The sequence below is a fragment of the Pinus tabuliformis genome, chromosome 2_2 (genome assembly GCF_031772625.1).
Source record: "Pinus tabuliformis cultivar Carrire ecotype Pingquan chromosome 2_2, CPIR1, whole genome shotgun sequence".
NCBI classification, from domain to species: Eukaryota; Viridiplantae; Streptophyta; class Pinopsida; order Pinales; family Pinaceae; genus Pinus; species Pinus tabuliformis.
In genome coordinates, this window is record NC_142300.1 from 1066480840 (window position 1) to 1066496283 (window position 15444).

The following is a 15444-nucleotide window of genomic DNA, read 5'->3' on the forward strand; positions in this document are numbered from 1 at the left end:
ACTTAGGAAGGATCCTGTAGGAATTTATAGGGTAAGCTCCTCAGATAGAACACCAAAGGACACCACTAACAAACAGATCAGAGATCAATACACTAGTATTCTTGACTTGGTTAAAACTCTCAAAGAGGAAAATAGTCCACCGTCTGAGCCAATGCGGCCACTTTAGGAAATTTATTAATAAAAGAAAGAAAATTTACATAAGCTTCTCTCATGAACGGTCACCCTACAAATGACCCTCCATGCTCTTTAATAGAGATCATAGACCAATCGAGTGTTAAGCCACAGATCAAGTGCTGGTAATACCGACTAGAGAATGAATTTTCGGATCACTTCATGTCTAGAACATATCGTGACCATTGGATTGTAAGTTACAAATGTACATAGTAAATAAACACACTTTACCTAACTCTACACTAGACCAAGTTATACTTAACTATTTCCTATGTGTCGAAATATCCTAACAGATCCATTGAAACTATATCTTTCTAAAAAGAAAATCTCCAAAGTGCCAACTTATCGCACTACCCTCCTTTTAGTGTCAAAAATTTTGATGGCCAAAAATGACCACATCAACGTTCAAGAAATCACCCATTTAGGGCTCCAATTAAACCCTTTTCTGTTTGGGATGGTGATTTTGACTGGTATGTAGGCCTGGTTGCCACCTGAAATATTTTCTCCAAAAATGGAGAATTCATAATATGATCTCATAAACGCAAGTGAAATCTAAGCTAACATGCAAAAAATAGAAAGAAATAAAATCTATCTCGATTAAAAGAAGGAACAATCCCACTATCAACCAAGAGTAAGATGCAAAGAGAATGGACTGGATTTGAATCTAAGATTATAACGAGCTAGTAAATCATGGAAGCAATTCATATGATTAGCAGTAGTTAAGGAAAATGTGCATATTTTGTTATCTAATAAATAATTATCAGAGCCTCACAAGCACATACTTAGATTCAAATACTAGTAAATGAATTTATTATGAAACTAGCTCACAAAAAGATAGAAAAGATAGATCAACACCTTAGAATTCAGCCTCTTCGAGGGGGCAACCTCCTTTATATTACATAAATGAACAATTCTTGGATGATAACACAATAATAACAATAGTGGGCTTCTATGGTGCACAATAGTAACAATATGGGCACTACATGAGTACATCAATATAATAAGGGGGTTGTACTAATAGAAATAAGGGGTTACACTAGTAGTATATGCCCCTCTTCTTCAAAAAGTGTTGTCCTCAACGTTTGAGTAGTTCTTGATGCTTTTGTATAAAATTCTTGTCCTCCCATGTGGAATCTTCAGTGGGTAAGTTCTTACACTTGATCAGATACTCTAAAATTGATCAATTTCGTAGCTGTCGGGTTCTTGTTTCTATGACTACTCCAGGTTCCAATATGATTTTTCTTTCCTCTTCAATTTCTAGCAATACTGTTTGAATCGGGATCTTTTGCAACTTTTGAATAAGTGGCCATACTTCTTCATCCTTCTGCCATTCATCCCTTGCTTCTCTTATCCAATCTCATTAGATAATAGAAATAGCACAAAACAATGCTTCCACATCCTCATCCTTTCTTGAGAGTGCATCTGCAACAAAATTTTGCTTTCATTTTCTATAGATGATGTCAAAGTCATAACCCAACATATTTGTGACACATTTTTTCTGTTCTTCTAAAGATAATAGTTGTTCTAAAAAGTATTTAAGACTATCATGATCCATTTTTACCTTGAAGTGTCTTCCCATTCGGTAAGGTCGCCATTTCTTAAGTGCATGTAGTATTGCCAACATTTCCTTCTCATAAATAGCTTGCTTGAGATGTAGCAGTAAAAATACCCAATCACCTACATCAAAACATTTTTCACTACGATGTTGATCTACCTGTTGTTTCATTCGATTTTGCACCAAAGTGGCGTTATCCTTTAAAAGTTGGAGAACTTGTTGTTGATGCTCGATGTGATCTTTCACTGCTTGAACCTTTTTCTTCTTGATATGTCCTTCTATCTTTAGAGTTTGAGGAGTGGTAATTTCTTCCAATCCTTTACAAGATATGGTCGGATTCATTTCTTGATGCTCGATGTGATCTTTCACTTCTTGAACATTTTTCTTCTTGATATGTCCTTCTATCTTGATAGTTTGAGGAGTGGTAATTCCGACCAATGAATTACAAGATATGGTTGGATTCATTTCTTCTTTCTCAATGTGATCTTTCACTTCTTGCACCTTTTTCTTCTTGATATGTCCTTCTATCTTGAGAGTTTGAGGAGTGGTAATTCTTGCCAATGCTTTACAAGATATGGTCTAATTCATTTATTCTTTCTCTGGGGTTGGGTCCTGGCGTATATCCTATTCTTTTGATGTTTCTTGATCCTTTTCTTCCTCCTCTTCATACTTTATGTAAAATAATTTCTTCTCAGCACACTTATGACCTTTAGTGCATTTTCTATCACAATTGTAACAAAGCCCTTTTTCTCTTTTTTCTTCCAATTGTTGTGGTGTAACCCTTGTAGGTTGTGGAAGGCTAGGAGAAACAACACTTCCATCTTTATAGTTGTGAGGGGTAGACTTCCTTGTTGCCATAATTTTACTTTCCACTATGTAACAAAGCCCTTTTACTCTTTCCAATTGTTGTGGTGTTGCTCTAAAGAAGGTGTTTCTCTTTGTATCCTCATAATGTGCTATCATTTCCTCCATGAAAATTGACCATGTAACAAGTTGTTTACGAGAACAAAGCCCTTTATACCATAAAAATTGATCCGGTTCTAAATATGAATATGCAATACATACCTTTTGTAACAGTGGTACACCATGTAGATCAAAATATTGCTCCATCTGAAGTATCCAATTTACCGGATCCTTGCCATCAAACTTCCTCATATCGCCCTTTCTTGATTTTAGGAGCTTGATATTAAAATGACTATAACTATGTAATTTCGGCTCTTCCAGTTCTGAAATTTTGACCTGCAATAGCCCTCTGTGTCCTCTTTCCAATGCCACCAGTCTGATCAAATTTAGATTCTCCAAAAAAGAGTTATGCACAATATCCCAAGATGACCTGATTATATACCTTTTCAGAAGAGAGAAATTGTAGGAAGTGCCACATGTCACTGTTTCGACCTTAGGATCTGAAAAATATACACATGAAACTACAGTTCGTCCTCTTTCTGTAACTTCTTACAAAATTTCAATCTGATGCTCAAAGCAAAAGTTATGACGATTTTCCCAAGGTCACTTGTTTGGAATGTAATTCAAGAGTTTGCAAAAAGACCAAATTCCTCAGATCATATCTCTGCAAATATAACACGAAAAGCTCTGAAATTCGGACCCAAGGTTCAATGTGATTGCATCTCAAATGTGTTTTTTTTTTCGCTTCTGAAACGTCGCAAAAACAAAGTTATAGCGAAAATGTCATGATGACCTATTTGGAGTAGCGAAACCCTAGAATCCAAAGCTTTGATACCAAATGTTATGAAAACAACTCACAAAAAGATAGATCAACACCTTAGAATTCAACCTCTTCGAGGGGGCAACCTCCTTTACATTACATAAATGAACAATTCTTGGATGATACAAATGAAAACACCTCCTTTCTATATATAAGAGTCTAAGGGGTCATAATATAATCAGAGCCGACATAACAATAATAATGTAAGGGCACAATAATAACAATAGTGGGCTTCTATGGGGCACAATAATAACAATATGGGCACTATTTGGGTACATCAATATAATAAGGAGGTTGTACTAATAGCAATAAGGGGTTACACTAGTAGTATAGGGGCCTAACGGAATTCAAGATTATATATGTCATTGTATCATAGAAACATTTCACTTGACACAACAATAAAAAAACATAGAAAAGCATATGATCTAGTTGTTAAACAATTATCAATCAACATATCCAAGCCTACTTGAAGTTGTGATTCAATTATAATCCTAATCTAACTCAACATGAAAAGGAAGCTTTCCACTAGATTAAGCAAGCATAAATTGACATGAAAATAACATTACTGCCAAAATCGTGCCATAAAAATTTATTTTGTATAAATATTGAATTGAAACTGAACATAAACAAAGGTCATCAACCAACCATAACTGAGAGAATAGTGTACAAAATTCAAAGGTTTGATCATTAGCTTTAAGAATACAAACTATCTAAGAAAGTTCATGATATCATGGACTCCTTCAAGCTATAACATATCTCCTTTGACCTAGTCCAACAAGCAGCCAATTTCCTCCAGGATACCTCTCTACAGTAGTGCAAAGTCCTTCTCCCCTTTAGAAAATTGGAACCCCTTCCTCCTCTATAGTCTTCTGTTATATAATCACATAATTTAATTTCAAAAATATCAGTTTGTTTTATGACAGCTTAATGACGATTTGTTTTCTCATTTTTTAGGAGTTGAATTTTAGCTCTGAAATTCCAATCCATGAATCTTGATATTCCAAGTGGTGACAAAATTCCAAAATATCTGCAAAATATTCACAAAATTCTCATTAAAATCATATTAAAATTGAAAGCAAAACTCAGATCTAAAAATTGTTCAAAACTAATCATTTAAAGAAAATCAAATTCACTTGAAAGGAAATCCCTAAATATAATACCAAATAATTTTCTATTGTTTCATTATTGAACAATAGACAACAAAGTAATGTGGCACCATCAGCAAGATGCTCTGATAGTCATATTTTTCTAAAAGTTCACACAGGGATCTTGGTTTGTTACAGTTTCGTAGGCTCTTTTTTCTTGAATTTTTGGAGTTTTTAGGTTTCATATTTTCCAAAATAAACAACCTCAAATTTTTCTCCTCAATTTAATCTTTCCAATGAGGTGTTATGATCCTGATTTCATGTCTTGTGGCCTAAGATATGGCCTTTGGAAGATAGTGTCTTGTAACAACTTAGGTACATTTTGGCGAATGGATAGTGCATTTTGTCGAACAATGAAATTTACCAAAATATTTAATCCCACATGCATGGGGAAAATAAAAGTTTTGTTGTTTATATATTTAAATGGGTATAGTGTGATTTGTGTCCATCTTGGGACAAAAATCTCGGGCGAATTCAAATGTGCTCTTTAAAAAATTGGAGAGATTCGAGATGACATGGCACACTAGCTAATGTGGAAATAATGTTGATAGGCGCCACATGGAAGTGACATGGACAATAACATTGATGTGATTCTTATGTGGAGGTGCCACGTGGCATGTATAGAAACATGCATGGATGTTGATGTGGCTAGGATGTGACACATAGTGATGACAATGAAGTGCCACGTGTAATTTATTTTCCAAGTCAACTTTGTGATGTTAGCACTGCCAGGTGTGCTACCACATGGCATGTAACATCATCAAACCAATGAAAAAACTCAAAACTTCAAACTACACTTTCTATCCATGAGATGGGAATAGTAGGTAGTTGCAATGAAGGAGTCGAAATGACGCAAATTTTATATCATCGGAAATCTCTTAATAAGACAAAGAATGATGGAATTATAAAAAATGACAAACTACGAAACCCAAAAATTACTAAAAATAGGAATTTAAAAGCAATCCAAGGAAATATTTAAAAAAATTTATATGGGGGCCCTTTAATTTTTAGAAAAATTAAGGGATGGTGTTGAGGCCTCAATAACACCCTAGGTCCCTTATACAATTACACTATCTATTGCATGGATCTTGGCATTGTTTTAAAATGGGGGGACATATGTTAGATGCTCTTATAGGATTTATATGTAGCATTATGAATCCTCCATGGAGATATTGACCTAGATGATAGTGTTTAGTAAATGATCAAATGTTCTTTATTGTGAAAACTAGATACACACTCTATGATTCTCCCAAGTGGAAAGGTTATTTCATGGATCGTCCACCAAGTTGATGTAGGCAGTAGGATAATCAAGGATACTCAAGGTAAAGCCATTACATCATTGCATAACTTTGTCATGCATAGGTATTATAAGATCCCTATAGAAGAGGTTGAACTCATTAATGATTGGATGTTGTAGTTCTTGTATGACTATAAAGAAGTAATGAAGAGTTGGTGGGTACCCAAGATAATGTTTAGGATGAGAAGAGTATCAAACTACTCCATGAAGTTGTTAAGAATTCCCTATACATTTTTAGTAGGCCCCTTATGTTCATTCTATGGAGAGGAAGATTCCTTAAAATTCAAGGATTCATGGGTGCCCTTAATGTTCACAATCACTAAAATCAATATGATATTCAATTGGGATACCATTCTATCTATTACTTTGGAGAGGCCATACCAACAATTAACTATATTGTACCAAGGAAACACCCTAAATTCCACATGTCCTCTTACCTAATGGATGATGTGTTTTTAGTACATGCTTTCCTAGACATGGACTAACAATGGTAACCAAATGACCATCCTATTCATGTATATTTCTAGGACCTATAGGAACATAAATATTGCATTGAATATTATAATATTTATGAAAATTTACGATTCCCCTATATAAGTTTCTATTCTTTTTTCCAACAATAGCCATGTCAAAGAAATCTATGTATAAAGTGGGTAAATTTGGAGAATGTTATGTGTTAGATAATGTAACATACATTAGACTTTTTGAGGCCACAAAAGCTCCACACTTGTTCCAAAATTTATACTAGACAATTTAGCTCTATAAGAACTTGGATATCACACTTTGGTCCATGGAATTGGTAGCTCTATCCCAAAATATAAGAAGTTGGCATGGCCTTCAATACCTTTCCATGTAGTATATTATTTCAAAGATGGAAAAGAGACATAGGTATAAGGATACATTTTGGAAATCATCCATTTTGGGAAGAGAGATTCCATAGGCGTGATCCTCTAGGAGTTGTCAACCAACACTGTAAACTATGAAAGTACAAATGGTCATATTACAATGAAGCATGGAAGGAAAATGAAATATACAAAATGGCCATCAATTATGATGAAATCATTTTCAAAATGGGAGACAACTCCAAATTGAAGAAGGATAGATTAGAAAAGGAGAACCGAGAAAAAGAAATGGCTACAAAAGAAGGTACATAAAACGTAATAGCTAAAAAAGAGAGGTTAGAGAAAGAAGTTGAAGAATTGATACTTTAACAAGAATAAGAAGATGCATCCAAAGAAACAACAAGAGATGGAAGAAGAAAACAAGAGGCTAAAGTACTCAAACTCCAACAACAAGAGGCAACAAGAGAAAAACAAGAATAATAAGAAATAATAAAGAAGTAGGGGAATAAAGAAAAAGAGAGAAATAGGAAAGAGAAAGAGGGAAAAAAGGAATCACTTTAACTAAAGGTCATTTTCCTTGAAGTGAGCTATAATCAGGTGAATTTAACCTGTCTACATCTAATAAAGTGGCTACCCTCAACTCTTTCATTTCTTATAAAAATAAAGGAAGGATTGTGAGACAGTCTCATAAGAGGATGGTTATCATTAGGAGCTCAAACATTGTCCATAACTATAAATAAACCATCCATCATGGATTCTAGGATATAGACTTGGTTTCGATAGAAGTGGCCTTCTCACAACTTAAGAACAAAAAATGTGATTGGATAGATAAAAGAGTATAAAGAAACAATCGAAGACGTTGAAGTAGAAGTGAAGAAATACAAGGTGGATAGAACAAAATTTACCAAATTTAGTGCTTGTCTTCGTGAAGTATGAAAGGAGATAGGAACTACTCTAAGACAATTGTACAACTTGAAATAATTCTAGGACTTATCCACATAGTTATTGAAGTTGTCAAACATGGTGAAAAGAAAGAATATGGAATTGTAGGGAGATTTTCTAGCCATTTAAGACCTAAAAAGATCACAGGAGGAGAAACCAAAGAAAACTCAAGATCTTTTGAGGACAAGAGAAAGATTAAACTAGCTCAATGATGCAGTGTTATCCAATTTCCAGAAGATAGAAGAAAAGTTGGAAAATGATGCATTTGACTTAGTAGGTAGTTGTACATGCCTTCATATTGTTGCAAAGAAGCTAATAGAGAGGTGTATACTTCTTAACATTGGAAATATGAACACATCGAGCCCACATAACAAGTTTTGGCTAAGTTAGAAGAATATATACACTCCAAGGAGATCTTCATATGAATGGCTACTTTGGTCAGTAAGGGAGTATTAAAAGGAGAAATCGCAAGACCATCGAAAGATAATAATTTTATTACATCCTTTTTATCATAGTTAGAAAATAGATGACCCCATGTCCTAAGAAATAGCCTCATATGATGTCTACTTAGAAAAATATGAAGTATGCTTAGAACATATTATTTTTGGATGAATATTAGGAATGGTTTCCCTACATGAAGTGTGAATGGTGTGTATTTACAATAAGACCTAAGGGAGATTATATTGTCTCCTTATGGTCCATATTATATAGTTGTGTAAAGTTAGGAAAAGATAAAAATAAGGAAAGTCCAAGAAACCCCAAAAGCAGTTGCAACATATGAATTATGTATGTGTAGGAGCACCTAGTAATAAGGGCTCTTGCTTTTTGTAATCATGGGAACTATTCTAAAAAATTTAATGAGAAACCCTCAAGGCCATTAAGAGTAGACGGTTCTCTCTAATAAGTTTGCTGTGAATTATTTATATTAATTGTATTGTGGTCTTCATTGCTATGTAAATATATTGTTTAGGGGTTGACAAATCTTCTATGAAATTTTAGGTTTTACATTTCAATTGCTTACGTGCTCTTGCTTTTTGTAATCATGGGAACTATTCTAAAAAATTTAATGAGAAGCCCTCGAGGCCATTAAGAGTAGATGGTTCCCTCTAATAAGCTAGTTGTGAATTATTTCTATTAATTGTATTGGTCTTCATTGCTGGGTAAATATATTGTTTAGGTGTTACAACTCTTCTATGAAATTTTAGGTTTTACATTTCAATTGCTTTTACCATATTGTTGTTCAAGTTTGTAAAGAGATGGGTTATTAATGACACATTGTTTCAAACTAGTATGTTCACCTATACTATTCATTATTCATATACTATTCATTATTCATAAGTTTATGTTTTTTTTTAACAACTAATTATTTTGGAAGTGCTAATAAAAGTTAGTGATTTACATTCTATTTGCTTAATTAATATGCTCCGAACTAAAATGGATGAGAGTAGTTTGATTTCACATTTAAATTATATAACCATATCCCACCCGTTATAACAATGGCTTTAGAGCCAAAATCTAGATAGATGTCCAACCCGGCCAAAATCTAAATAAATGTCCAACCCCAAATGCTGTAAGGTGTGATTAGGACATGATATCAAAAAGCACCCATACCTCTTGAAGAGCATTTTACCTTTATCAAATCCATAAAACAAAATGAAAAAAACTACCCTAATAAATATTAAAATTGAATTACTTCTCATCATTTTAATTTTTATAAATACATAATAAATCCAACATTAAAATAGAGTTATAAAAATTTAAACCGACGTCCACTACTAAAATTTATTATATATTCCGAGTATCATTGAAGAGGATATATATCTTTAATTGGAATAAAAGATTATTATAAAATCCAGGCATTCGGATTATAAATTATTATCCTTGAAGGATAATTACAAAGTCCACAGTTTGTGGGAGCTACAATTCAGTTATCTTAGAATCATATGAATCAGGAGTCTTAGAACTTATTCCCATGAATAAACAAGTAATGAAATTCGCTTTTTAGACGAAAGAAAGTTCAGTTTCAAAGTTTTTTCACATGAAGCAGCTTACAGGTAACGTCTTTTATCAAATGAAAGGGAAGGTCGATAATTCTGATAAAAGAAGAATGCGGGAGCAGTTGTCTCAGTTCGAGGCCGAACTTGACTCTGAAGATACTAAAAATGTTTCAGATATTGAACAGCGAGAGCCAAACGATACGAAGAAAGTTTCAGAAATTGAACAACATGAGGCATATAACTGGGCAGATGCAGCCATTGCGTCCCTTGAAGAAATTTTTTTGACCATTCCTTCGGCCGTTGTCCATTTGTATGGAAAATGGAATACTGAAGTGGGCAGTGGCCAGTTTTGTATGGTTCGACAAAGTGATGCAAGAATCTCAGAACCGGCCATGTTAGTTAAAGTTGGAAGCCCTCTGCGATGGGCTATCACCAAGGATTTGCGTGTGTGTAAACTGGATAAGTTGCGCTATCTTTTCTCCATTGTGCTTCCTAAAACTGCAAAGACCACGGAGGATGATGTGTTCTTATCGAGGATTGGTATTCCTGAAACATTGAAGTATGTCGTTTCATTTCCAAAGGAAGAAGAGAAATCGTCTTCTCTCAGGTATTTGGATACTTATCTCAAACACTATGCCCGATTCAACGGTCCATCTTCACTGGAAACAAAATCACAGTTCAAAGTCAAAGATTAGTGTCTATGTTTTGTCCAGGAAGTTATAATGTGAAACAGAGTCTGTATCATTGTACTTTTTAAGCATTCAAATAATTTTGTAAGTATTGAAGCTACTATATGACTGAATATTTATTACAGTCTCAGATTGATAGATCCGAGAGATGTTAACTTCCCCAAAGAATCTGGAAGCCTCTTTAAACTTTCACATCCACTGAGATTGATATTGATGGAATGGAAATATTTCAAATTCTCAAAAGAGTCCGAAAGGATCTCCAGACTTTTGCACTGTTCCAGATTGATATTTTTGAGACCTGTTGAATTCCGCAAAGAATCCGGAAGCCTCTTCAAATCCGGCAACGAATCTGGCATCTTCGTTAGATGAGTATTTTTCATTATAATCTTTTCGAGATGCTGCAACTTCGCTAATGATTTTGGAAACTCTAACAGTGGGGCATCAATATTCAACTGCAGCAACTGCTGAGGTGCCTGCAATGTTCACGTTTCAATGATTAAAAAGATCAAATAACAATGATTCTCATTTGCAAATTACAGCATCTGCGTCTAGCGTCTACCTACCTCAGATTCGTTCGTTCTGCAAAATCGCCTCCACCTTGAAGAATTTGCAACTTCTGGATTAAGAACATCTTGCTACTCTTTTAATTTTTTTCGGGTATATTAAGATCTTAGGATTTTAGCAATAACAGATTCACATGCTGTCAAGACGGGATCCGAAAATCCACCCCTGCCTTTAGCTTCCACCACAGCAGTGTAATCAATGAGATTTGAACTTGAACTTCTGCGCAATGAGATTTGAACTTGAACTTCTGCTCCATGGTTCGCCAGAGTGACTTACAGTAGCTACTTTAATTTAATCGGAAAAATTCCTTGGCGGAAGGGGCCATTCTAATTATGAACACTTCTGTTATTTCCTGCTATTTAAATGGTACACCGCGCACTTCCAGTGGTGTGATGCACGGGTCCGCCTTCGATGCGCTGGAGTCGGAGGCCGCAGGCGGCGCAGTTGTGCCGGTGAAGTCCACGTGGTCAAAACTTGATCGGTGAAGTCTACGTGGTCGAAACTTGTTCGACAGAATCTGCTCATCATAAGAATCTTTTTGGGTGAGTAATTAAAAAGGAGCCGTCTTTATTGTTATATTTTGGAAGTTTTTTTGGATTTTTTCAGATTAATTTTTTTCAAATGTGATAGAAATTTATTGAAATTACTATTTTAATAGGTAACTCTTGCACAATTTTATACAATTTAAATGTTGTAAGAGTTTTCTAAAGTGATAAATTTATATATAGTAAATTTAAATAATACAAATCAAAATTTCACTTAAAAATTTTCGGCTAAATTCAAACACCAAAAAATTAAAAAAAATTATATAAAAACAACTCTAATTAAAAATATATTTATCCTGAGTAATGTACACTTTTACCTTTCTTACACTAATTATTAATTATTCATCTTACCCATCAATTCAATTTGGAGTGTGGACATAACATTTTACTCTGACACCTTTGACTTTGAAGCAGAGGAACCGTGTGTTTATGTTTTTTTTTTTTTTAAAAAGCGACTCATTGAACATGTTATACATGTTTTTAGTAAAGTATATATTTATTCATGATTATGATTGTGTTACATGATATTTTTCTAAAATAATGATAGATGTTGTTTTGATATAAATTGAATTAAATTATTATATATTTTTTTTAAATGTTATAGGATTTTTCTTTTAAAATGAGAAACTAGTTTTTCAGTTACACCTTTACTTATTTCATTTAATTCTATAATGATATTATATTTAGATATTTGAAAACATATGGTATGTTTTGCTCACTATTTTAAAGAGGTATTTATTATATTCTCTGCAAAAAGATTTAAAAAAAAAATGAACCTAGGTAAGATTTGGTAGAATTAAACTTGGGAACTCATCAAATGGTTGTCTTTTTCATCAATTTAGACTTGTATGGCTTTTGGAGTTTCTTTCCTTTTTTCCTCACTCGCTTTGGCCTCTGCTATTGTAATATGTGCTCCACTAATGTAGTTTTCTTCAAGCTCAACCAACTTACAATTCATAATTGCACGTTATGTCATGACTTCCCCTTGGAACCTCTCAATTTTTCTCTATATTAGCTCATGTTTGGTGTTTATGAGGAAATAAAATGATTCCTCTCCCTCTCCTCTACTTCATTCATTTGGTTCAAAGCGTTCAAAAGTCCTTCTAGTGCCTCTAAGAGCCTTTTCAAAAGTTGGTTCGTATGAGCTTGCTCGTTTCCATGGGATGATGTACCAATATTCTCCATGGGAGGGTAGTGTAGTGATTGTTTTGGAGAATTTGGTATCTACGGATAAATACTAATTTCCTAGATAAGTAGTTGTATCTAGAACAACAGTTTAAAGTGTTTTAGACTTTTCCTATAAGCAATAGATAAGAAAAGAAGATGAGAAGACCTACTTGTAGTTCCGCTTTCCTCTTGTCTCCCTTGTATCGATCCTGTTGCTCCTTCTCGTACTTAATATGCTTGAGAAGTACCTTGTAACACAACAGAAAACAAAGAACCGATCAAAGCACGCGATCTATTGAATATAAGTGAAAGGAATCAGATACAATTTACACATAAGCATTATGAAACAATACAAACATATGGGAGAAAGGTTCAAACACTTTATTAGATAGAAGAAGGAATGACAACCATCGGTCTCTGATCCAAATTCATTCCTTCAACTTGGATCCCATCCACATCGCATCAAAAACATGACAAACTTGTAGCATTACAATACTTGCATCAAAGCCAAATCTCATAGCAGCATTATCTCCTTACAATTCAACCTTATCCAGCCCCTGATCACTTACATGAGTGATCAATTTATAGGAAGAGGAAGGAGGTTTTGTCATAAATGGTGGCATTGAATGGCCTTCCATACTTAGAATTAGTTCCATAGAGGAAGGGATGAGAGGATATGATGCACCTTAACTCATTCCTTATCCATTTTCGAGCTCATAGGAGTTGATAAGTGAGGGAACCTTCTAGATGACTCCAAAAGATAAGAATATTCCCCAAACCCTATGTGAATTTCACTCATTCTCACCCAGTGTAGGTGAAAGGAAGCCTAAGTGCTCTGCAGAGCACCCCTGGTAGTGGACTCAATTTCTCTGCAATGTAACTTTACAAGGGCTTACTTGTGTTGGTCCCTCTAGAGGCTATTTCTAGATGTCTTCAAGTCATGAAACTATTTGGGAGGGAGGCATTCAAATGGGTGACTTGTTTAGGGCGTGCAGCAACTAAAATTAGGGTTTGATGAACCCTAAAACATTGATCTGGATCATGGGATTGATGTGCCCAAATGGATCTCTAACAGCTGCCCTCTAAAGCATGAAGTCGGAAAAATGCCAATGTCAAATGAAATGCTTTACGATGTGATGAGGAGGTATCAAAGTGGAAGGTGACCTGCATCAATTACAATACATATATCATGATATTTGCTTTTACATGAATTGATGAGGGAAGGCATACCCATTCTCAGCTTATAAACTTTCATTACATGTACATAAACAGTCATCTATAGATATAGACCCATGATCGGGCTGACTATCAATGTAAAGCCATTGTACATATGATTTAGTACTCCTGAAACCGTAGCTCGGATGGATGAAACTAGATTCAGGGTTTTCTATCTTGTTTAATTGTTCGCTCAAGTACGAGTCTAACCATGTGAATATATGATCTGAAGTCGAACATGGGAAGATACCGTCTCATTACCAGCCAATGATGTAAGTTGTTAACAAACACGAGAGAAATCACCAATAATGATAATGATCCTCAAGGTACTACAATACATTCTGCATGGTGTGAATGGATGATTTGATGTCGAACACCAAACAAAGTCTTTTGGTCGAAGGCCATTGATGTAAACCTATCGTCAGAAGCGAGAAACCTGCCATTGATGTATGCAAGCCTTAAGGTACTAGAAGGGTGTCTCTAAGTCAACTTCTTGGATAATGTGTTGATGTCCATAAGAAGCGACTCGTCATAGGAAGGCCTTGATGTATCCCACATCAACGACACGAAACGAGTGTAGTGATTTTGGAGACAGAATTTGACTGACAACACAAGGTTCAGGAATGGCGGTCATGAAAATGAAGGTTTATGGTATTGTAAAGGATGAATTTTAACTAAATGTCTTCTCTTGAACATGTCGGAAACACTGAAATGAATTGGTAGCAATGACCCAAACAAATTGATGGATGGTATGATAGACCAACGGTGTGATAACAATCAAGCTAATAATCCAACCCAAATAGTCATGGTGATGGAGTGAAAGTGTCGTGTTCAAGAGCAACCTGCTACCATAAACTGGTTTTCCCCTTTTTCCCATTTTCCCCAGTCATTGCTGACCAATACCTCTTTATTTTTATCAAGCTTGAGGAGGATAACATATGCTTGTTGTATAATTTCACCCTTCGGGAAAATCCATCGCTATTTGATGTTTTAACGAGTCTAGCGAAGGTGAAACTCAGTCTTTTCTAGATGGACAAGTTTGTCGCTATTTGATGTTTTAACGAGTTTAACGACAAAGATAACTCGGTCCTTTTCATGTTTAGAGAGTTTAAAAAGAGACAAAAAGAAAACTCCACAAGTTCTTTTTCGTAAATTAATCTCTCAAGCCCGAAAAAGCGTAAAATAATACAAGAGAGATATCGTTTCCAATCCATTAACGAGATGGAAAGGACAAGTGCTCGGAAATCTTTTCATGTTTAGAGAGTTTGAAAAGAGCCTAAAGAGGACTCCAAGGGTCCTTTTTCATTTTTTACAGAGCTTAAAAAAGTCATAAAAGTGTGCTCTGTGGTCAAAAGTAAAATTTACAATAGAGCACGTTGAATTCTATAAGTCAGTTGCAAAACCTGCTCAAAACACCATCAAATGGATTAAAAATACTTGTTTCATAGGCAAAAATAGGTAAATACTAATGTTTACTCGAATAATGAACATGAAATAAACATAAAACAAGTTTTTACCATGACGTTTTTACCATTTGGAACTTACCATTCAGTTTTGTGCTCTGAGCTAGTTTTTTACCTCGATTTTCACCA